Consider the following 27403-nt stretch of genomic DNA (forward strand, 5'->3'; position numbering starts at 1 on the left):
AATGAATAAACGAATAGAGGAATAATTGGATAAATAATTATAATAATAATAATTAATAAGTAAATAAATAAAGGAATAAATGAATAAATAATAATAGATAAAAATAAATAAATGAGTAAATGAATAAACGAATAAAGGAATAAATGAATAAATAAACGAATAAATGAATAAATAATAAATAAAGGAATAAATTAATAAATAAATGAGTAAATGAATAAACGAATAAATGAATAAATAATAATAAATAAATAAATAACAATAAATAAGTAAATGAGTAAACGAATAAAGGAATAAATGAACAAATAGTAAAAAAATAAAAAGTAAATAAATAGACAGACAAACAAACAAATAAATAAGTAAATAAATAAATGAAATGTTAAAACGCTCTCTACGCTTGAGTAACGATATTTGAATATGACTCAGAATTTATTTTTGTAATGTCCAAGGAGAAACAGTCTCGCAGATGTGAATTAGTAAACCATGATCGTGCTTTGTTCTAGAGATATTTCATAAGTAAGAGTTTCTTCGCATAGGCTGGTTGCCCCTAACATAGCCAGACATTTTAAAGAAACACTCCGCATTAAAGAAGTCCTTTTTCATCTTCTTTTTCCTTAAATACTATGAATGTCTCCTTTAAAAACAAATATTTTAGCGCTAAGGGCGGGATATCTATCAATTAAAATCCCTGCGAGGGGCCATATTATTGTCTTGAATAATCTTGATTTTTCTGATTATGTCCACACTGAATTGAAAAGTGTTGTACACCATGAAACACGGGAAGGTCTACTAGAGAGCTAAAATAATATATTATTATGGATTGATAGAAACACTGTTTCGGTTGTACAAAAAGTTTGAATCGAAAAAAGGACATCAGAAGCGCTCGTGCTGGCGACCACATTTTTATTTACATGATGAGAGCACCAAATATTATTAACCCTTTCTTACCTATAGATACCATATGGCAATAATTAACTTTATAGCATTTATATACTTGTGTGTTACATATGAAGGTAAATTTTGCTGGATAACTTCTATTTCAATACATTTTCATCAATATAGTTTTGTTTCAAATGTTGCCACTCCCGTAACTTGGTCACTTAATTAGCCCTAATACAGCTATTTGTTTCAACATGGATTGCTTGTAAATTTAATTTGGGTTAGAAAGGGTTAAAAGAGCACCAGGTTGAGGACACCTGCTCTACAGGGTGGAAGTTGATATAACAGATTGAAAGGAACGCTAGAGCACATTGAAACGAATAAAAAACATGAAATACGTTTTGTGATTAAATTCACAGTTAATTATAGAATTAAGTTGTAAGTTTTAGATGTCTGGCAACACCGCAGCTAACCTCTGTAGCCCATGATTACGACAGCCTGATATTACACTGCCAGTATCACGGACACACTGACAGGCCGCGATAAATGTGTCTGATTTGGCATATTCCTCTCCGGATATCGTTCTACATAAAGCTTTTGAGCTGCATCGCGATTACGTCTTGTTTCGCAACGTAAATTTTGGCATTGCGATACACGATACAAACCCACACCGAATACAGTACTGGTTCTCCTAGTAAATACTTGTGTAAGAGGGAAACGAACCTGGCCTGTCAGACATTACGGTGAACTTCTTCCTCACTCCCTCTAACTGCAATGTTGCATCTCCTTGCATTGTACTCTAAATTAAAATGTGTAATTTTAATCAAATTTATGGGAAATCCGTTCGCTCTATTGAAGGGATAAATAATTCTTCTTAAGATTTTCTAATCAAATGGACAAAAATCACAATCCTACTCGCAATAGTTATTGAATTAGAGGGTGTTAAACATTTGGCACAAAAAATATTTATTTCTGAAAAAAAAAAAAACTACGAACTTTTTGTATAAAATATGAGGAATGCATTTGAAAATATGTGTAGTTATTCACTTCACTCTGTTTAAGGAAGTTATAGACTATTAACCAGGCATGTATTATAAACAAGCATCACAGAGTATGAAAATAATTTTATGCTCGACCATGCCGAAATGTAGTAATTATACACCTGGTAGCAGTCCTTTATTGCATGTCATTAAAGTACACCTATTCATTAAAGTTCAGGTTTTCGATTATTCTCGGATATGCAATCGAAAGAAAAACGAGGGTACGTCACAGCGGCTGGAAATCCAATACTGTCGCAGAAGGTTATGTTCTGTTACTATAATAATTAGCGTTAATTGTAAATAATATTCAAATGAATTCAATTTGTCATCTCGTTTTTCAATTCTAAATAAAATTCCAGGTTATATCAAAATTAGTTCATGTTACATTACATCAAGGTCAATGACATTATTGTTCCTCGGAAAAAATCAATATTTTCGCGTCTGCGCACATCTTACGAGCTATGAACAAGGTCACTTCCGATCTTCTGTCAGATACAAATAAAATGAATACTTCCGAATAATTTCAAGTTAGAAATATGGTCGAGCATAAAAAGTCGTATGAAACTTGCCTATAATGGTGATTAAGACGCTCGTATGAAAATTATGAAACTCGCTTGCGCTCGTTTAATGAACAAGCATACTCGCGTCTTAATTACTATCATTATAGGCTCGTTGTATAATATAGGGGAGAGTCGGGTAGTATCGGACATCGGGTAATATCGGACAGTGAGTTTCTTTCATCTACCACACGATGATAGTAACTGATTGACATGGTTACGTTTCTGTGATGTCGCATAGAGAAACGTAACCATGTCATTCAGGTACTACCATATGGTGGTAGATGAAAGAAACGCACAGTCCGATACTACCCGATGTCCGATACTACCCGACCCTCCCCTACTATTATACGTAAATATTAACATGTATTATTAATATAAGGTACATAAGTTATGTAGCTAGCTATGCAATAAGACCTATGGTATTTACAAAATTATTTGAAGACTTACCTTTTTAACATTACCAACGTAGAGCGCAAGATAAACTGTAATAATGTAGAACAATATGTACTTCAGTATGAATGAAAGAAATAATTTATAAAATTAACACTTTAAATTATGCATAAATCAAGTTTGTATTGAACGTCTAAGGAAGAACGCAGTGATGTTATTGTAGACAGAATTTATAACAAATTGATAAGTACTATACTAGCAGCCTACGATGATGAAAATGGTTTTGCGAAATGGTATCTATAGCAATAAACTACATTGTCTTTTCTTCAACAATAAATGTAATTCAGTTTCCAAGACAACTGCAATTAAGAGAACCCAACAATTATTTCCTAGCTTAATTGCTACATATTTTTAAAGTTAACAGCCTATAAAATTAAGGGATTTAAGTAGACAATACTTCTGGTTATGATTTTGTTATGATTTTATTAAATCGTGATTGTTGGAAGGAAAAAGTGTAGGCCTAGACTGTGTTAGTGACACGGTCGCGGGTTTTTTGGCGTGATAACGTCCAAGAACAGCTATCTTATAAAATTACACGTTTATTATTATGGTTATTAGTATTATAGATATCCATATTCGAAAGTTTGCGGGTTCGATCCCGGGGCAGGTCGATGGCATTTTTTTTAAATTTAACTAATTTATTTAATACTTTACATTTGAGCTACATTAGGCACTGCAGCCCGAAAGAGCAGAAGCTCGTGCTCGGGCGCAGTTCAGATCAGTTATACAAAATACACGTATATTTGTTACTGTTGCTCCAAGATATTTGAATTTTTCCACCACTTCGAAGGATAAATCTCCAATTTTTATATTTCCATTTCTTACAATATTCTGATCACGAAACATAATCATATACTTAGTCTTTTCGGGATTTACTTCCAACCCTATCGCTTTACTTGCTTCAAGTAGAATTTCCGTGTTTTCCCTAACCGTTTGTGGATTTTCTCCTAACATATTCACGTCATCCGCATAGACAAGAAGCTGATGTAACCCGTTCAATTCCAAACCCTCTGTGTTATCCTGAACTTTTCTAATGGCATATTCTAGAGCAAAGTTAAAAAGTAGGCCTACAGGTGACAATGCATCTCCCTGCTTTAGCCCGCAGTGATTGGGAAAGCATCAGATAGAAACTGGCCTATACGGACTCTGCTGTAAGTTTCACAAAGACACATTTTAATTAATCCAACCAGTTTCTTGGGAATACCAAATTCAATAAGAATATCATATAAAATAATAATAAATGTAATAATAATAATAATAATAATAATAATACTAAATGTGATAATAATAATACTAAATGTAATAATAATAATAATAATAATAATAATAATAATAATAATAATAATATTAATAATAATGCTATTGATCTGTGAAATTTCGAACTTGTACATTTTTACACCTAATAATCTGAAACTTTCCCGACATATTTCTTACGTGTGGACACGCAATACACAACTTTTTACTTTCATGTTGCAATTAGTTCGCTCATAATCAACATTTTTAATATAGAATTATGATTGTCCCAGTTTTCAAAATTTATATTATTTTTCTTTAAATTTATCTTTAATTTATTCCTGATGAATTTAAAACATAACGCATGCTTTTCATTTTTTCCAATTACTTTTTCGGAAAAAAGATTTAGCCGTTATTTGTTAATTTTCCAATTCTTTTTTAATGTTATAACATTCTCAACACATGGAGATTTGAATATTTTCAATAGCAGCAGAAAACACCTGTCAGTTTACTTTACAGGCCTTTGTGGACTTCTGTGCCATTTGTCACTGAGATTGAACAAAAGCTGCATTCATTAGAAGATTTTGAATGTTACAAAATGTTGAAAATTGGGAAATCGAGAAAACGAGTATCAAAATACTGCATCCGATATCCTTCTTTCCTATACAAGTCTACCACACACATTTTTCTCCTACATAACATAAAATCGAAATAATGATTTTTTCGCTATTTTAACCGTTTCATGGCCTTAATAACAATAATAATAATAATAATAATAATAATAATAATAATAATAATAATAATAATAATAATAATTCTTTATTTATACTGGCAGAGTTAAGGACATAGGGTCTTCTCTTACACTCTACCAGGTCACAAAGTATACAAGCAGTTAAAATTTAACAAAAAAATTTACAGAAGAGAATACTAACATATTACAAACAAAATAATAATAATAGCATAATAAAATCGACACTAAACAACATGAAAATAATACCATAATAAAAAAAGAAAGTAAAATACATTGGAATATAGTGAAAGCAACTCATTTAGTACAATGAAATGTAATAAAATAATAATAAAAAAGAAAAGAAATACAACAATTAAATAAAATATACGATAAAAAGGCTATAAATTCATCGGCTGATAAAGGGAACAAAAAGGAGAAAAGAAGGAAAAAGAAATATATAGCCTATATTTTTACAAAACTATGGCAGAGAAAAGGGCTTATAACTGAAAGGAATCTAATTTAAAAAGTGCAGTTTTAATTTATTTTTGAAACTAGACTATGTCCGACAGTCTCTGACATGTTGTGGTAGAGACTTCCAGAGATGAGCTGCAGAGACGGTGAAAGATGAAAGAGTAATAGGATGTTCTGTGTTTATTAATGGAGAGTGTGATATGGTGTTGTGAGGGAGTATCTATTTCGTGATATGAGGACAAATGTTGAAAACGAGAAGCTAAGTAGCTAGGGTTAGAGATTTGAAGAATATTGAAGAGTAAAGTGAGAGAGTGAATAGTTCTTCGCTCCTTTAGACGGACCCAGGACAGAATATTTAGTGAAGGTGTGATACGGTCAGACCTAATAATAATAATAATAATAATAATAATAATAATAATAATAATAATAATAATAATAATAATAGAAATAATAATAATAATACTAATAATAGTAATAATAAGAATAATAATAATAATAATAGCAATAATAATAATAATCTAAAAGAATAATAAAACTGTAATCACTATTTTCTGGTAATTTTCGCTTTTTTCAAAAATATTTGCCAGTCATTAATTTCTGACACTGTCGCCTGAAGGGTAGGCACCCACAAGAATCTGGATGTCTCAGAACATGCCGCGTGATACGGCGTACACTTAAACAGATCGACATCCTCCCTCAATATAGTCGCCGTTGGCCGCTATGCACGTCGTTGTAGTAGTAGGGTTTAAGAAGGGCGCGTCAGCTACTATGGCTATTTGCGCCCTTATCTAAAATTCTTCTGCCATCGTTGGTGTAGCTGCTGGAAGCACCGCTGAAAGATGTTGGCAGGAAGATGCCGTACGGCTTCTCTTGTGGCAGTCATGACCTTTTCGGCCGCATAAAAATTACGCTCTCCTAGGATTGATTTCATGAGGGGAAAGAGAAAAAGAATCGCATGGTGCGAGATCAGGTGAGTACGGAGGGTGTGGCAAAACAGCGACCTGTTGCCTTGCAAGTTCCTCTTGGACAAGGATGGAGCGATATGCAGGGGCGTTGTCGTGTAGCAACAGCCAATTCTTCCTATGCCAAAGCTTAGGACGCTTACGACGAATTGAATTGCTTAAACGGCCAAGAATCTCTTTGTAGAGGATCTTGTCTACAGTTGCACCTTGTGGGATGAATTCTATGTGAACAATTCCATTTGAATAAAAAAAACTGTTAAAGCATCACCTTGCCTTTTGACCTGTCTTGTTGCGGATTTTTCTGTCGTGGAAATAATGGCGTTTTCCAGGTGGCGGATTGTCGCTTCAGTTGCGGATCGTAAAGGAAACACCATGTTTCGTCTCCAGTTATGATCGGTTATAGCATTTTCGCCTAATTTCTGACAGAACGTGACGTTTGCCCGTTGCTCAAACTGCAACATACTCGAGTTCCGACGCGCGCATTCAAATCACCGTCACAACAAAGACCGTAGTTCTGCTCACAGTGCATGCACTCAACTGTCTCTGGTTGGGTCGAGAGACTGACAAGGTATCATACCATGGCGCCACCTATGCGCTATAGTGCGCCATAACGCCACTATGCGCTCAGTATTAGAACTTAATGACTGTACCACGTATAACTTATGGTCACCTGGTTGGGAGTAATTTAATTCTCATACAAATTCAGAACAAACTTGTCATTCGTTATCATTTGACTCAGAGTAAAATATGAGGTCGGTAATCGAATGTCTTTCCACACTAACTCAAGACTAGGAAGGAACCGCGCATTGCTGAAATCTGATAGCTGCATGAGATAGGAATAAGGTGCCCCGAACGTGACCGTTAAGTAATGGGGCCAATATATTTAATCAACCTCGTGGCCTCAGAACTTTTCAGGCATAGAAATTTACCGCGCCACACCCAGTTTAAACAAATTAACTAAAGAATGGAAGTTTTCGGTGAAGTGTTCGCTTGACTGAATGCCGTGACCTGCCAGAGGAGGACGCGCCATACTTGGGTTTGTGATGTTTCTTCCAGGGAATATGAATTTCAGAACTCAACCTCCTATTGAAACCTTGCTACGTTGAATTTCAACTTCAGAACACTAAAACAGACTGCCATCAATGATCTCACTGCGCAACTGTGTTAACGGACGTGGATATAAACCCGAAGGTTCAAAGTTCGATTCTTGAAAGCAGAAGTGGAGAATTGAGTCCTTTCGAATAAAGTCTTAAAGCCGTATTCAGGAACGTCACTTGAATTTCACTTTACTTACATCCGACTTTATTAGGTAGAAAACGCAGAATTTCTATTCAGAGCAACAACTTAACTTTAGTCATAACTTAGCCAAAAACTAGTAAGAATTAAGATACGTGAACACCAACATTAAGGCTCATTCACAATGAAAATTAAACATAACGTATGCGTTAACTTAACAATATAAACGTTACGGTAAAATCAAGAAATCATACCATCATTCACGATGGGAACATAAACACAACAGCAAACATACTTGGTAACCATGGAACATAACAACGACACCATTTCCTCATATTTTGTCGTATACTTAAGCGCTCCACGATTGTGTTCTGTTTGCAAATCACGTAAGCATAAGCATGAAAGTATGGAGTTTGCAAACTTTCATTTTAACGTCTTAAGGTAATGTTTACGTCAATGCTTATGTGAATCATTGTGAATGATCCCATTTGGTAGCCTGGGCGCAAACTTCTATGTTTATGTTACGGCTATGTTTAATTTTCATTGTGAATGGGCCTTTACACTTCACTTGACGCTATAGGCCTATGAACAACAACTAATGAGACATATGTTTACTTGGATAAAGTTAAGTTTAAGGGCTGAAATGGATTTTGAATATGGAAATTTCCAAAAGATTATTCGTTCTGTTTCATATTATTTTTGCTTTTTTATTGTCAATTTCTGCCTATGTAATCATAACCTCAATCTCATCTCCAGTTTTATCAGTTTATTCTGAAGTTGTGTAGACTACCTATAAAAAGTATTTTAAATCTCGCATTACTCTTATGTTACTATATAGCCTATTTTAATTTATTGGTCTGACCCAATATTTTGCGTTTTCCCTGCGAAACAGAATAGCTCACAATAAATTTTAAAATGAAAACTTATATAAACAGGTTTCAGACTAAATTGATTAAGACACAAGAAAAAAAAATAAAACCAAATATAATTTAAATTGAATGTACATCATAAAGATGCTGACGAAATATCGCTACAGAAAATATTATTATGGTGGTGACGATGGCACCTTGAAGATCTCTCGTCAGCTTGTATTTTTCCCTCCACTTTAAAAAGGCTTTCGGAATGGTGCCTCTCAATCCGAAGAAGAGACCGGTAACTGTGATTTTCTCTATGTTGTATTTCGCCGATAGGTACTGAATCGTGGGCTCGTAGATTTTCTTTTTCTCTTCGTTCACTTCAGATGGTTGAGTGACTGAGATTTCAAATCTTATTGTAGGATCAACGTATAATGTTGTAACGTTTTATTTTGAGTACTTATCCCTGTGGGCAACTCCCAAACACATGTGGTAAAGTTTCATACTCACTGCAGTGCCTAGAGTGTGTTGTGTCTGTAGAGCGACCAGGGAGAGAACGTACAACAAATGAATTTCAAGGAACCCAGAGGTACATTGCCGCTCTCAAATAAGCCCGTCATCGGTCCCTATCCTAAGCAGGATTAATCCAGACTCTATCATCAAATCTCACCTCCTCAAATCCATTTTAATATTATCCTCCCATCTGCGTCTCGTCCTCCCCAAAGGTCTTTTAACTCCGGTCTCCCAACTAATACTCTATATGCAACTATGGATTCGCCCATACGTGCTACATGCCCTGCCCATCTCAAAAGTCCAGATTTAATATTCCTAATTATGTCAGGTGAAGAATACAATTCGTGCAGTTCTGCGTTGTGTATATATGTTACCACATATTATTATTATTATTATTATTATTATTATTATTATTATTATTATTAATAATATTAATATTATTATTATTGCCATGTCTCGTGACCAGAATATTCTACGAAATGAAACTATAAAAATTGAAAATTTATCCTTTCATCACGTGGAAAAATTCCAATATCTTGCAGTAACAATAACAAATATAAATGACACTCAAGGGGAAATTAAACGCAGAATGAATATAGGAAATGCCATTTATTATTCTGTTGAGAAGCTTTTATCATCCAATCTGCTCTCAAAAAATCTGAAAGTTAGAAATTATAAAACAGTTATATCACCGGTTGTTCTTTATGATTGTGAAAACTGGACTCTCACTTTGAGAGAGGAAGAGAGTTTACGGGTGTTTGAGAATAAGTTGCTTAGGAAAATATCTGGGGCCAAGAGGGACGAAGTTACAGGAGAATGGAGAAAGCTACACAACGCAGAACTTGTCGCATTGTTTTCTTCACCTGACATAATTAGGAACATTAAATCCAGACTTTTGAGATAGGCAGGGCATGTAACAAATATGGGCAAATCTAGAAATGCACATGGAATGTTAGTTGGGAGGCCGGAGGAAAAATACCTTTTGGGAGACCAACATGTAGATGGGAGGATAATATAAAAATGGATTTGAGGGAGGTGGGATATGATGATAGGGACTGGATTAATCTTGGTCACGATAGGGACCGATGAATGGCGGCTTATGTGACCACGGAAATGAACCTCCGGGTTTAATAAATGCTATAAGTAAGTAATATTATCATTTTCATCAGAAAATTAATGAAGAAGAAATATCTGTATAACATAATAGATTTTGTAAGCTATTATGTACTATGGACTGTAATATTTTTCGTAGAATAAAAGTGATTTAAAATCTTGTATTAATATAGTTTACTCAGCATTAGTTTAAAATTCTAATTCAATTCTCACGTAAATCTAAACGACGTCCGATTAATTTCCACCACGTCTTCATATTATGCAAGTTATTTGATGTAGGCCTACACCGTCATCTGCGGTTCTCTCCCATTCAACGGTTGTTTCTAAGAATAAGAATGGTAGCCCCATGTTTCGTTTTGAACAGCTACGTACTACGTTATTATATTATGACTTGAAACACCAAGCTCACTTTCTTTTTACTTACATTTGGCTTTGTCAAGGGAAATTAAGTATTGTCTTTGAATACAGATCCATCACTTAACTTTATATTGCCTAACTTCCGACTTGATGACGTGAAGCTGAAATGAAGTTGAAGTGACATTCTTGAATAGTGTCCCTTATCCAGTTTTACTCTGCATTTTCTTACGCAATGCTTATACAGTGCGAGCGACAAGTTTCTCCGCAGTGCTTCTATAGCCACGGTGCAGCCGAGAGTCCACTAGGCAGAGAATTTAAGTGGAGTACTCTCAGCTAAGCATATGATTAACTGGGGATGTGAGATTGTCAAACCGGAATTAAAGGTGAAGTGTCAACTTTCTACCAGATTACATACCAGCTGTCTACAGGATTACTATAACTAATGGAGCTGCGGAGGGACTTTTGGACCGCACTGTATTTCATCGGTATTTATTATTTTCTACAGAATATATAGGATGGAAGTGAAGGTTGCATAATTATAAATTAAAATAAATTTGAAACCTCTTCAGCGTTTTGAAATTAAGTAAAAGGTTTAATTAGATAATTAGGCCACATGTTTACGTAGTTCTGCAACAGCGCGTGTTTGGCTCGCCTACAAACACACAAACCGACTGAAGCTGAATAGCTCCATTCCGTCCCTTAGTCACTGCAGTAGAGTTGCTAGACAATCTAATTACAGAAGATAACGATACATATTATTCGTTTTATTAATTTGGAAGATAACTATGGCATTTATTTAAAATCCTCAAAAAAAAATTATAATAGAAGTAAAAACCATTACCGACTTACATTTAAAGTAAAGCAGTGTTAACATTTAGGAGAATTTTTACATAGAAAAGAATTAATTCCAGACTACGTCTTATAATATTTATTGTACTCTTCCCAGAGAATAAGAATTTATATTTGCACAGTTATTTATTTCCCTCTACATACTCGATGAAACAGACTAAGAAATTAAGGAATAATGCAAATGTTAAAAACTTCTTTATTGATTTTTTCAACCACATTTGAATTTCGTAAACACAAATTCGTCTACATACTTATGTTTTACTTCTCAATTGATGTTCTTACAACCACATCTTAATTTAGAAGACAAAAATTCACACTCTCTTCTTTATTGATTTCCATACATCTTCGTTAGTTTCTAGCTCGCCTCTCGCCTCTATGCTCTGATTCGCTCGCTTTTCTTCTTTGGTTCTCTCGCATATCCGCTGGAGCGCTGGTCCCTCTCGCCTCCTTTGTTGACGGCTAGCATCTTTTATTCACTGCTCGCCTCCTTCATTGACTGCTCGCCTCTTTTATTGATGCTCGCCACTTTTATTCACTACTCGCCTCTTTTGTTGACTGCTCGCCTCTTTTCTTGACTGATCGCCTCTTTCATTGACTGCTCGCCACTTTTATTCACTGCTCGCCTCTTTTGTTGACTGCTCGCATCTTTTGTTGACTGCTCGCCTCTTGAGTTGACTGCTCGCCTCTTTTGTTGACTACTCGCCTCTTTTGTTGACTGCCCGCCTCTTGTCTTGACTGCTCACCTCTTTTGTTGACTGCTCGCATCTTTTGTTGACTGCCCGCCTCGTTTGTTGACTGCTCGCCTCTTTTGTTGACTGCTCGACTGCTCGCCTTACTTATTGACTGCTCGCCTCTTTTGTTGACTGCTCGCCCCTTTATTGACTGCTCGCATTTTTATTCACTGCTCGCCTCTTCTGTTGACTGCTCGACTCTTTTGTTGACTGCTCGCATCTTTTGTTGATTGCTCGCGTCTTTTGTTGATTGTTCGCCTCTTTTGTTTCCTGCTCGCCTATTTTGTTGCATGCTCGCATCTTTTGTTGACTGCTCGCCTCTTGTGTTGACTGCTCGCCTCTTTTGTCGACTGCTCGCATCTTTTAATGACTGCTCGCCTCTTTTCTTGACTGCCCGCCTCCTTTATTGACTGCTCACCTCTTTTATTGACTGCCCGCCTCTTTTGTTGACTGCTCGCCTCTTTTATTGACTGCTCGCCTCCTTTATTGACTGATCGCATCTTTTATTGACTGCTCGCATCGTTTGTTGACTGCTCACCTCTTTTGTTGACTGCTCGCCTCTTTTGTTGAGTGCCCGCCTCTTTTGTTGACTGCCCGCCTCTTTTGTTGACTGCTCGCCTGTTTTGTTGCTTGCTCGTATCTTTTGTTGACTGCTCGCATCTTTTGTTGACTGCTCTCCTCTTCTGTTGACTGCTCACCTCTTTTCTTGACTGCTCGCATCTTTTGTTGACTGCTCGCCTCTTGTGTTGACTGCTCGCCTGTTTTGTTGACTGCCCGCCTCTTTTGTTGACTGCTCGCCTATTTTGTTTACTGCCCGCCTCTTTTATTGACTGCTCGCCTCTTATGTTAACTGCTCGCCTCTTTTGTTGACTGCTCGCCTCTTTTGTTGAGTGCCCGCCTCTTATGTTGACTGCCCGCCTCTTTTGTTGACTGCTCGCCTGTTTTGTTGATTGCTCGCATCTTTTGTTGACTGCTCGCATCTTTTGTTGACTGCTCTCCTCTTCTGTTGACTGCTCACCTCTTTTGTTGACTGCTCGCATCTTTTGTTGACTGCTCGCCTCTTGTGTTGACTGCTCGCCTGTTTTGTTGACTGCTCGCCTGTTTTGTTGACTGCCCGCCTCTTTTGTTGACTGCTCGCCTATTTTGTTTTCTGCCCGCCTCTTCTATTGACTGCTCGCCTCTTATGTTAACTGCTCGCCTCTTTTGTTGACTGCTCGCCTCTTTTCTTGACTGCTCGCCTCTTTTGATGACTGCTCGCCTCTTTTGTTGACTGCACGCCTCTTTTGTTGACTGCCCGCCTCTTTTGTTGGCTGCCCGCCTCTTTTGTTGACTCCTCGCCTCTTTTGTTGACTGCTCTCCTCCTTGATTGACTGCTCGCCTCTTTTGTTGACTGCTCGACTCTTTTGTTGACTGCTCGCCTCTTTAGTTGACTGCTCGCATTTTTTGTTTACTGCTCGCCTCTTGTGTTGAGTACTCGCCTCTTTTGTTGACTGCTCGCCTCTTTTGTTTACCGCTCGCCTCTTTTGTTGACTGTTCGCCTCTTTTGTTGACAGCTCGCCTCAGTTTTATGGTCAGCTCTCCTCAGTTATATGGTCAGCTCTCCTCTGTTTAATGGCCTTCTCACCTCTGTTTATGGTCAGCTCGCCTCAGTTATATGGACAGCTCGCCTCAGTTATATGGACAGCTCGCCTCAGTTATATGGACAGCTCGCCTCAGTTATATGGACAGCTCGCCTCAGATATATGGACAGCTCGCCTCAGTTATATGGTCTGCTCGCCTCAGATATATGGAGAGCTCGCCTCAGTTATATGGACAGCTCGCCTCAGTTATATGGACAGCTCGCCTCAGTTATATGGACAGCTCGCCTCAGTTATATGGTCAGCTCGCCTCAGTTATATGGACAGCTCGCCTCAGTTATATGGACAGCTGGCCTCATTTTTATGGGCAGCTCGCCTCATTTATATGGTCAGCTCGCCTCAGTTATATGGTCAGCTCGCCTCAGTTATATGGACAGCTCGCCTCAGTTATATAGTCAGCTCGCCTCTGTTTTATGGACAGCTCGCCTCAGTTATATGGTCAGCTCGCCTCAGTAATATGGACAGCTCGCCTCCGTTATATGGACACCTCGCCTCAGTTATATGGTCAGCTCGCCTCAGTTATATGGACAGCTCGCCTCAGTTTTATGGTCAGCTCGCCTCAGTTATATGGACAGATCGCCTCAGTTATATGGACAGCTCGCCTCAGTTTTATGGACAGCTCGCCTCAGTTATATGGACAGCTCGCCTCAATTATATGGTCAGCTGGCCTCAGTTATATGGTCAGCTCGCCTCTGTTTAATGGTCTGCTCGCCTCAGTTATATCGTCAGCTCGCCTCTGTTTAATGGCCTTCTCGCCTCAGTTATATGGTCAGCTCGCCTCAGTTATATGGTCAGCTCGCCACAGTTATATGGTCAGCTCGCCTCATTTATATGGTCAGCTCGCCTCAGTTATATGGTCAGCTCGCCTCTGTTTATGGACAGCTTGCCTCAGTTATATGGTCAGCTCGCCTCAGTTATATGGTCAGCTCGCCTCTGTTTAATGGTCTGCTCGCCTCTGTTTATGGACAGCTCGCCTCAGTTATATGGTCAGCTCGCCTCTGTTTTAAGGACAATGCGATCATTTCTCTTTTCTCGTATGTTCTTTCTATTTTTGTAGACCGTTCGCTTCCCTTTCCTTATTCATTCGCCTCTCTTTTCTGATTCGCCTAGTTTTCTTTCCTTTTTCGCTAATTATCTCCTTCCAATGTATGTTCTGTGTAAAGAAAACTGAAACATTAATACTTTTTTTACTTCTATGTTCATGCCTCACCATTCGTAATTTATTCCTTCCTTATTCTGTAGAAATGGCATAAGAATGAAAACGTAACTTGGGAATGTTAGGAGAATTTTTAAAATAATATATCTGTTGTCTTGCATCAATATTACTCTGCTAATGACGCTGGTAGTCTCGTAAAAGTTCTTAAATACTATATTATTACTGTGAACGGTCGATGACATAAGCTCACGACCAGAAGGCCTAATATCAGGTAGACTGATCTTGTATCTCCTGAAATCGTATCCTTGACACGTTTGATGACCTTACAGTAATCCATTTTGACGTCCGTGAAAGTAATCTTTTAACATATAATTAAGCTAGTCAGGCCGTGGGACTGTGTAAGATTTCCCAAGTGTGATCGTTGTGAAATATTTGAGCATTGTATTGGAATAGGTTTGTGTCTACTTGTATTTACAATTTAAGCCGTTGTATTTTTCATTAGGGTGACACGTATTTGTTGTTCTGACATTGACAACGATCCTCGTCTGTGAATGGAGGGTAAATGAGGAAAGCTCTCTGTAAATTATTAGACGCAAATGTAAAATCACGGCCAGTGTTGTCACTCTGCAATTTTAAATTCGTATTATACTTTTGTGAATGAATGGCTATGCTCATACTCTATAGCAGGGGTCCTCAACTTTTAGAAGATTGTGAGTCCCGCCCATATGTGATACTGAGGGACCAAGCACCGTGAACTCGAATGGGTTGAATAGAATTATATGAATAAATAAATAAATAAATAAATAAACAAATAAATAAATAAAATAATAAAAGAACAAATGAATAAATAAATAAATATATAAATAATTAAATAAATAATAAATAAATAAAGGAATAAATGAATAAATAATAATAGATGAATAAATAAACAAATAATCGAATAAAGGAATAAATGAATGAAAAATAAATAAATAAACAAATAAATATATAAAGGAATAAATGAATGAATAATAAATAAATAATAAATAAAGGAATAAAGGAATATATGAATAAATAAATAAATAAAGGGATAAATAAATAATAAATAAATAAAGGAATAAATGAATAACTAATAATAAATAGATAAATAAATAAACAAATAATCGAATAAAGGAATAAATGAATGAAAAATAACTAAATAATCAAATAAATAAAGGAATAAGTAAATGAATAATAATAAATAAATAAATATATATATATAAATAAATGTGTAAATGCATAAACGAATAAAGGAATATATAATAAATAAACATATAAATAAATAAATAAATACAGGAATCAATTATTAAATAATAAATAAATCAATCAATAAACGACTTGAGGAATAAATGAACAAATAATAAATAATTAAAAAATAAATATATAGACCTCCAAATAAATAAATATATAAATAAACAGACAAATATATATATATAAAGTAATAAATAAATAAATAAATAAATTAATAAACGAATAGAGGAATAAATGGATAAATAATTATAATAATAATTATAATAATAATAATTAATAAGTAAATAAATAAAGGAATAAATAATAAATAATATTAGATACAAATAAATAAATGAGTAAATGAATAAACGAATAATGGAATAAATGAATAAATAAACGAATAAATGAATAAATAATAAATAAAGGAATAAATGAATAAATAAATGAGTAAATGAATAAACGAATAAATGAATAAATAATAATAAATAAATAAATAATAATATATAAATAAATAACAATAAATAAATAAATCAGTAAACGAATAAAGGAATAAATGAACAAATAGTAAAAAAATTAAACGTAAATAAATAGACAGACAAACAAACAAATAAATAAGTAAATACATAAATAAATGAAATGTTAAAACGCTCTCTACGCTTGAGTAACGATATTTGAATATGACTCAGAATTTATTTTTGTAATGTCCAAGGAGAAACAGTCTCGCAGATGTGAATTAGTAAACCATGATCGTGCTTTGTTCTAGAGATATTTCATAAGTAAGAGTTTCTTCGCATAGGCTGGTTGCCCCTAACATAGCCAGACATTTTAAAGAAACACTCCGCATTAAAGAAGTCCTTTTTCATCTTCTTTTTCCTTAAATACTATGAATGTCTCCTTTAAAAACAAATATTTTAGCGCTAAGGGCGGGATATCTATCAATTAAAATCCCTGCGAGGGGCCATATTATTGTCTTGAATAATCTTGATTTTTCTGATTATGTCCACACTGAATTGAAAAGTGTTGTACACCATGAAACACGGGAAGGTCTACTAGAGAGCTAAAATAATATATTATTACGGATTGATAGAAACACTGTTTCGGTTGTACAAAAAGTTTGAATCGAAAAAGGACATCAGAAGCGCTCGTGCTGGCGACCACATTTTTATTTACATGATGAGAGCACCAAATATCATTAACCCTTTCTTGCCTATGGATACCATATGGCAATAATTAACTTTTTAGCATTTATATACTTGTGTGTTACATATGAAGGTAAATTTTGCTGGATAACTTCTATTTCAATACATTTTCATCAATATAGTTTTGTTTCAAATGTTGCCACTCCCGTAACTTGGTCACTTAATTAGCCCTAATACAGCTATTTGTTTCAACATGGATTGCTTGTAAATTTAATTTGGGTTAGAAAGGGTTAAAAGAGCACCAGGTTGAGGACACCTGCTCTACAGGGTGGAAGTTGATATAACAGATTGAAAGGAACGCTAGAGCACATTGAAACGAATAAAAAACATGAAATACGTTTTGTGATTAAATTCACAGTTAATTATAGAATTAAGTTGTAAGTTTTAGATGTCTGGCAACACCGCAGCTAACCTCTGTAACCCATGATTACGACAGCCTGATATTACACTGCCAGTATCACGGACACACTGACAGGCCGCGATAAATGTGTGTGATTTAGCATATTCCTCTCCGGATATCGTTCTACATAAAGCTTTTGAGCTGCATCGCGATTACGTCTTGTTTCGCAACGTAAATTTTGGCATTGCGATACACGATACAAACCCACACCGAATACAGTACTGGTTCTCCTAGTAAATACTTGTGTACGAGGGAAACGAACCTGGCCTGTCAGACATTACGGTGAACTTCTTCCTCACTCCCTCTAACTGCAATGTTGCATCTCCTTGCATTGTACACTAAATTAAAATGTGTAATTTTAATCAGATTTATGGGAAAACCGTTCGCTCTATTGAAGGGATAAATAATTGTTCTTAAGGTTTTCCAATCAAATGGACAAAAATCACAATCCTACTCGCAATATTTATTGAATTAGAGGGTGTTAAACATTTGGCACAAAAAATATTTATTTCTGAAAAAAAAAAACTACGAACTTTTTGTATGAAATATGAGGAATGCATTTGAAAATATGTGTAGTTATTCACTTCACTCTGTTTAAGGAAGTTACAGACTATTAACCAGGCATGTATTATAAACAAGCATCACAGAGTATGAAAATAATTTTATGCTCGACCATGCCGAAATGTAGTAATTATACACCTGGTAGCAATCCTTTATTGCATGTCATTAAAGCACACCTATTCATTAAAGTTCAGGTTTTCGATTATTCTCGGATTTGCAATCGAAAGAAAAACGAGGGTACGTCACGGAGGCTGGAAATCCAATACTGTCGCAGAAGGTTATGTTCTGTTACTATAATAATTAGCGTTAATTGTAAATAATATTCAAATGAATTCAATTTGTCATCTCGTTTTTCAATTCTAAATAAACTTCCAGGTTATATCAAAATTAGTTCATGTTACATTACATCAAGGTCAATGACATTATTGTTCCTCGGAAAAAATCAATATTTTCGCGTCTGCGCACATCTTACGAGCTATGAACAAGGTCACTTCCGATCTTCTGTCAGATACAAATAAAATGAATACTTCTGAATAATTTCAAGTTAGAAATATGGTCGAGCATAAAAAGTCGTATGAAACTTGCCTATAATGGTGATTAAGACGCTCGTATGAAAATTATGAAACTCGCTTGCGCTCGTTTCGTGAACAAGCATACTCGCGTCTTAATTACTATCAGTATAGGCTCGTTGCATAATATAGGGGAGAGTCGGGTAGTATCGGACATCGGGTAATATCGGACAGTGAGTTTCTTTCATCTACCACACGATGATAGTACCTGATTGACATGGTTACGTTTCTGTGATGTCGCATAGAGAAACGTAACCATGTCATTCAGGTACTACCATATGGTGGTAGATGAAAGAAACGCACAGTCCGATACTACCCGATGTCCGATACTACCCGACTCTCCCCTACTATTATACGTAAATATTAACATGTATTATTAATATAAGGCACATACGTTATGTAGCTAGCTATGTAATAAGACCTATGGTATTTACAAAATTATTTGAAGACTTACCTTTTTAACATTACCAACGTAGAGCGCAAGATAAACTGTAATAATGTAGAACAATATGTACTTCAGTATGAATGAAAGAAATAATTTATAAAATTAACACTTTAAATTATGCATAAATCAAGTTTGTATTGAACGTCTAAGGAAGAACGCAGTGATGTTATTGTAGACAGAATTTATAACAAATTGATAAGTACTATACTAGCAGCCTACGATGATGAAAATGGTTTTGCGAAATGGTATCTATAGCAATAAACTACATTGTCTTTTCTTCAACAATAAATGTAATTCAGTTTCCAAGACAACTGCAATTACGAGAACCCAACAATTATTTCCTAGCTTAATTGCTACATATTTTTAAAGTTAACAGCCTATAAAATTAAGGGATTTAAGTAGACAATACTTCTGGTTATGATTTTGTTATGATTTTATTAAATCGTGATTGTTGGAAGGAAAAAGTGTAGGCCTAGACTGTGTTAGTGACACGGTCGCGGGTTTTTTGGCGTGATAACGTCAAAGAACAGCTACTTTATAAAATTACACGTTTATTATTATGGTTATTAGTATTATAGACATCCATATTCGAAAGTTTGCGGGTTCGATCCCGGGCCAGGTCGATGGCATTTTTTTAATTTAACTAATTTATTTAATACTTTACATTTGAGCTACATTAGGCACTGCAGCCCGAAAGAGCAGAAGCTCGTGCTCGGGCGCAGTTCAGATCAGTTATACAAAATACACGTATATTTGTTACTGTTGCTCCAAGATATTTGAATTTTTCCACCTCTTCGAAGGATAAATCTCCAATTTTTATATTTCCATTTCGTACAATATTCTGATCACGAGACATAATCATATACTTAGTCTTTTCGGGAGTTACTTCCAACCCTATCGCTTTACTTGCTTCAAGTAGAATTTCCGTGTTTTCCCTAATCGTTTGTGGATTTTCTCCTAACATATTCACGTCATCCGCATAGACAAGAAGCTGATGTAACCCGTTCAATTCCAAACCCTCTGTGTTATCCTGAACTTTTCTAATGGCATATTCTAGAGCAAAGTTAAAAAGTAGGCCTATAGGTGACAATGCATCTCCCTGCTTTAGCCCGCAGTGAATTGGAAAAGCATCAGATAGAAACTGGCCTATACGGACTCTCCTGTAAGTTTCACTAAGACACATTTTAATTAATCGAACCAGTTTCTTGGTAATACCAAATTCAATAAGAATATCATATAAAATAATAATGTAATAGTAATAATAATAGTAATAATAATAAGGCTATTGATCTGTGAAATTTCGAACTTCTACATTTTTACACCAAGTAATCTGAAACTTTCCCGACATATTTCTTACGTGCGGACACGCAATACACAACTTTTTACTTTCATGTTGCAATGAGTTCGCTCATAATCAATATTGTTTTAATATAGAATTATGATTGTCCCAGTTTTCAAAATGTATATAATTTTTCTTTAAATTTATCTTTAATTTATTCCTGATGAATTTAAAATATAACGCATGCTTTTCATTTTTTCCAATTACTTTTTCGGAAAAAAGATTTAGCCGTTATTTGTTAATTTTCCAATTCTTTTTTAATGTTATAACATTCTCAACACATGGAGATTTGAATATTTTCAATAGCAGAAGAAAACACCTGTCAGTTTACTTTACAGGCCTTTGTGGACTTCTGTGCCATTTGTCACTGAGATTGAACAAAAGCTGCATTCATTAGAAGATTTTGAATGTTACAAAATGTTGAAAATTGGGAAATCGAGAAAACGAGTATCAAAATACTGCATCGGATATCCTTCTTTCCTATACAAGTCTACCACACACATTTTTTTAACAAAAATATTTACAGAACAGAATACTAACATATTACAAACAAAATAATAATAATAGCATAATAAAGTCGACACTAAACAACATGAAAATAATACCATAATAAATAAAAAAAATAAAATACATTATAATATAGTGAAAGCAACTCATTTAGTACAATGAAATGTAATAAAATAATAATAAAAAAGAAGAGAAATACAAAAATTAAATAAAATTTACGATAAAAAGGCTATGATAATAAATTCATCGGCTGATAAAGAGAACAAAAAGGGGAAAAGGAGGAAAAAGAAATATATAGCCTATATTTTTACAAAACTATGGCAGAGAAAAGGGCTTATAACTGAAAGGTATCTAATTTAAAAAGTGCAATTTTAATTTATTTTTGAAACTAGACAATGTCCGACAGTCTCCGACATGTTGTGGTAGAGAGTTCCAGTGATGAGCTGCAGACACGGTGAAAGATGAAGAGTAATAGGATGTTCTGTGTTTATTAATGGAGAGTGTGATATGGTGTTGTGAGCGAGTATCTATTTCGTGATATGAGGACAAATGTTGAAAACGAGAAGCTAAGTAGCTAGGGTTACAGATTTGAAGAATATTGAAGAGTAAAGTGAGAGAGTGAATAGTTCTTCGCTCCTTTAGACGGACCCAGGACAGCATATTTAGTGAAGGTGTGATACGGTCAGACCTAATAATAATAATAATAATAATAATAATAATAATAATAATAATAATAATAATAATAACAATAATAATAATAATAACAATAATAATAATAATCTAAAAGAATAATAAAACTGTAATCACTATTTTCTGGTAATTTTCGCTTTTTTCAAAAATATTTGCCAGTCATTCAGTACTGACACTGTCGCCTGAAGGGTAGGCACCCTCAAGAATCTGGATGTCTCAGAAGATGCCGCGTGATACGGCGTACACTTAAACAGATCGACATCCTCCGCCGTTGGCCGCTATGCACGTCGTAGTAGTAGTAGGGTTTAAGAAGGGCGCGTCAGCTACTATGGCTATTTGCGCCCTTATCTAAAATTCTTCTGCCAACGTTGGTGTAGCTGCTGGAAGCACCGCTGAAAGATGTTGGCAGGAAGATGCCGTACGGCTTCTCTTGTGGCAGTCATGACCTTTTCGGCCGCATAAAAATTACGCCCTCCTAGGATTGATTTCATGAGGGGAAAGAGAAAAAGAATCGCATGGTGCGAGATCAGGTGAGTACGGAGGGTGTGGCAAAACAGCGACCTGTTGCCTTGCAAGTTCCTCTTGGACAAGGATGGAGCGATATGCAGGGGCGTTGTCGTGTAGCAACAGCCAATTCTTCCTATGCCAAAGCTCAGGACGCTTACGACGAATTGAATTGCTTAAACGGCCAAGAATCTCTTTGTAGAGGATCTTGTCTACAGTTGCACCTTGTGGGATGAATTCTATGTGAACAATTCCATTTGAATAAAAAAAACTGTTAAAGCATCACCTTGCCTTTTGACCTGTCTTGTTGCGGATTTTTCTGTCGTGGAAATAATGGCGTTTTCCAGGTGGCGGATTGTCGCTTCAGTTGCGGATCGTAAAGGAAACACCATGTTTCGTCTCCAGTTATGATCGGTTATAGCATTTTCGCCTAATTTCTGACAGAACGTGACGTTTGCCCGTTGCTCAAACTGCAACATACTCGATTTCCGACGCGCGCATTCAAATCACAACTTAACTTAACAATATAAACATTACGGTAAAATCAAAAAATCATACCATCATTCACGATGGGAACATAAACACAACAGCAAACATACTTGGTAACCATGGAACATAACAACGACGCCATTTCCTCATATTTTGTCGTATACTTAAGCGCTCCACGATTGTGTTCTGTTTGCAAATCACGTAAGCATAAGCATGAAAGTATGGAGTTTGCAAACTTTCATGTTAACGTCTTAAGGTAATGTTTATGTCAATGCTTATGTGAATCATTGTGAATGATCCCATTTGGGAGCCTGGGCGCAAACTTCTATGTTTATGTTACGGTTATGTTTAATTTTCATTGTGAATGGGCCTTTACACTTCACTTGACGCTATAGGCCTATGAACAACAACTATTGAGACATATGTTTACTTGGATAAAGTTACGTTTAAGGGCTGAAATGGATTTAGAATATGGAAATTTCCAAAAGATTATTCGTTCTGTTTCATATTATTTTTGCTTTTGTATTGTCAACTTGTGCCTATGTAATCATAACCTCAATCTTATCTCCAGTTTTATCAGTTTATTCTGAAGTTGTGTAGACTACCTATAAAAAGTATTTTAAATCTCGCATTACTCTTATGATACTATATAGCCTATTTTAATTTATTGGTCTGACCCAATATTTTGCGTTTTCCCTGCGAAACAGAATAGCTCACAATAACATTTAAAATGAAAGCTAATGTAAACAGGTTTCAGACAAAATTGATTAAGACACAAGAAAAAAATAGAACCAAATATAATTTAAATTGAATGTACAGCTGTCAAAAAAAAAAAAAAAGTGGCCGCACTCGTGAACAGCGAATATTTTCAAATTCCACTTCGGGTCGCGGCGATGTTACATGATGCATGTGCTTGTACAAGCAGTTCCCGAACTATTAAAGTGTTCCATGTCTGCGCTTCGTAGGCCGGCGGTAGAGTGCTTGTTTAGTGATTCGAAGGTTGTGGGTTCGGGCCTTTTTCAAGTTTTCATTTTATTTTTTAATCGTTCTTTAGCGATGTAAATGCTATTCAAATTATCATTTATATTCAGTTATCGTTCTTTATGGATATCACGTTATTTATATTTTGTTATCGTTCTTTAGAGATATGAATAAAATTCAAGTCATAATTCGTATTCTGTTATCGTTTTATAACGATATGAATAACAATTTTTATTATTGTATCTCCAATGGTGGTTAGCCCTATTTTACATATGTATGTTAGGGCTATAGTTTCATACACAAAAAAGATAAGCATAAAGAAAATTAGAAAAGAAAATTAAATTAGCTAACGCGATGTAAACAAAACATAAACAAACTGTAAATTAGGCATTGCGATTGCAAAATAAATATCAGGTATCAATTTGAATCATACAAAAACATTAACAACACACATACGTAACACTTCTATAACACAAATACGCAGTCTTCCGTACCATACATAATAAATTAATACACAATAGTCATACAAACACAATCAAACTATAATTACGACATTGCGACGACATCAAGCATCACATAACTGACTCACATACATAACAAATCAAGCATCCGTTACAACACATACACTTCAACATAGTAACCACACTTTTAAAAGTTACAAATATGGCTCCAAGAAGAATAAATAGGACACTGTTACTAATTACTATTCTTCTACAATTTCTTAAATATATCTGTAATAAATCTGTGAAATTCCGATATGAATAATATTCATGTTTTTTATATTGTTATCGTTCTTTAGCGATATAGATAATATTCAAGTTATCATTTATATTCTGTTTTCCTTCATTAGCATTATAAAATAATATTCAAGTTATTTATATTGTTATTGTTCTTTCGCAATATAAATAATCTGTATTTTATGTAAGTAATTATTATAACACAAATAACCATCCTTCTTTGTAAAATAGGTTATTTTATTTAGATAATTAAATAAGTATTATATAATATCTTATATTAATTAAACAAACCGGTATTTATCATTTATATTCTGTTATCGTTCTTTAGTGATACTGTATAAATAATATTCAAGTTATTTATATTGTAATCGTTCTTTAGCGATATAAATAACATAAATTTAATATTAGGTTTGGAAAAATCCAGTTGCATAATACTGGTATTAGTTTTTCTTTTTGTATTATTACATTATACTATCTTGAACCACAATAAAATGAAAAGGAGTAACGAGGAATTGAACCTGAGACGTTGACATCTAAATTTCGACGTTCGTCCGCTGAGCTACGAAGGCAAAAGTGTGGAAACATTTTCGGAAAAATTGGCCCAATCACACTCTAAGATTTTCTGATGATTCGTAGAAGCTAGTCCAGGATGCGGGGGGCAAAGGCTAATTGAGATTTCCCGGTCTCTGATCGGGTCAAACATCCTGATAGAGTTAATATTTAACCCTTGCCGTGACTTTCGGTGAAGTCCGGAGGGCCCAATTAGTCAAATCCACTCTCCTCATCTCCATGCTTGGGTCCCCTGGGATTTAATAAGATGCGAAAGAGATAGTGGTGTGCGGAAAGCAACGGGATGTTACCGCATTTAGGCCTATCCTTCCCAAGAAAAACTGCAAACATGAACAAAGGAAGCTTTTAATAGAAGAAGAAGGATATTCTGCGGAATTCTGGAAAAATAACTAAGGAAGAGACTAGTGAAGTGCTTTGTGTGGAGTGTGGCATTGTATGGGGAAGGAACATGGACATTACGACGAAATGAAGAGAAACGAATTGAAGCATTTGAAATGTGGATGTGGTGAAGAACGGTGCGTGTGAAGTGGACAGATAGAATAAGAAATAAAATTGTGTTTGAAAAAGTGAGTGAAGAAAGAATGATGCTGAAACTGATTAGAAAGAGAAAAAGGAATTGGTTGGTCTCAGGTTGAAAAGAATAATAGAAGACATTAGGATATGTGGATCATATGCGGAGTCTAAGAGGAAGGCAGAAAATAGGAAAGAGTGGAGATTACTGGGTTTGCAATGAAAGACCTGCCCATTGACAGAACACTTATGTATGAGGGTATGTTCAGACTGCCTGGAATATCGTGTCTAAGAACATTCGCTATTTGCAAAGACTAGTCGATTCCATGCCCACTCCACTGCAAGATGATCGAGATAAGAGGAAGATAGACTAAATATTGAATTGTGGCTTTTTGTTTTGTTTTTTGAACGCTTAATTGTTTGAATGTTTTAAGGCCGACGCCACTAAATTTGTTTTGTTTATGCCAGGAAAGATATTTTTATTGAGAATAAAATCTTTTTTCTTTCCATTTGCAGCCACAATATCATAATGATAACGTCATGGCATAATATATTAATGAACCTGATGTTAATTACTAAAATAATCGTAAAAGAGAAAGGAGCCATTATGTATAGTTTGTCTCTCTCAAAAACAGAACAAAAAAAACATAAAAAGCACGAGGTTGTAGTCGAACGCAGGACCTCGTGAATAAGAGGCATGAACGCTACCATTACGCTATCGAATTACAGAGAGAATACTTCAATTATAACTGTAGTTATCAGGCAACGTGGTCCAACATCATGTAACATCGCCTGTCTCCGAATTGTAGCGAAGATACCCGAAGGGAACTTTGTTCCAGGAGAGCGGCCACTTTTTCTTTTGACAGCTGTACCTAAGTAGGCCTACGTATGATATTTCCGTGCAGAAATTCTGCATTATCATATGATGAAGGATGGGTGGAGCGGAGAAAAATTCTCTCCGGCACCGGGACTCGAATCCAGGTATTCAGCTCTACGTGCTGACGCTTTATCCACTAAGCCATACCGGATTCCAGTTCCGATGCCGGATTGAATCCTCTCAATTTAAGTTCCACCTCTTAGTTTCCCTTTATTGGCCAACCCTCGTGCAGGAAATATCATACGTACTTCGGTACATCACAATAATATGATGTGCGTAAATAATGACTTAGCGATTTAAGACGGCGCTCAATCCGTCGGATCCCGGCCACTTAGTCTCTCATAATGAGTGCACCTCTGCACATTGTTTGTTGGACATTGTGCCACTGTCACACATCTGTGACACAGTGCATGAGGGTTGGGCACTAAAGGGAAACTAAGAGGTGGAACTTAAATTAAGAGGATTCAATCCGGTATCGGAACTGGAATCCTGTGTGGCTTAGTGGATAAAGCATCAGTACGTAGAGCTGAAAATCCGGGTTCGAGTCCCGGTGCTGGAGAGAATTTTTCTCTGCTTCGCCCATCCTTCATCATAAAATTACTTTATTTAGATCCTATTTTATAAAGTTAATTTGACGATAGGCAATGACATTAACGTTCAGTGAAGCAGGACTTAGACGTTGCTTCTATAAGCACTAACCCAAGATCATTTCTTCTTGACCTAAGATCAAATCTAACTGGTGATTTTTCGCAGTTTAAGCTGGTTGAAATAAATTTGCAAGAAGGTAAATAATTCTTTATTTACATAAGGAAGAGTAAAAATGACTGCATATCACGTGCATAGGACGAATTTACTCGTGGACACTGAATATAAAAAATAATCTTCGAATCAATCATGACAGACGGACGGACAGCATACAGATTTCATGCCAAGACCTATTTTATTGCTGCTAGAGACACTGGAAACCTACAAATAGTTAAGTAAAAATACGGAAATCAACAAATCTTTC

The sequence above is a fragment of the Periplaneta americana genome, chromosome 13 (assembly GCF_040183065.1).
Source record: "Periplaneta americana isolate PAMFEO1 chromosome 13, P.americana_PAMFEO1_priV1, whole genome shotgun sequence".
NCBI lineage: Eukaryota > Metazoa > Arthropoda > Insecta > Blattodea > Blattidae > Periplaneta > Periplaneta americana.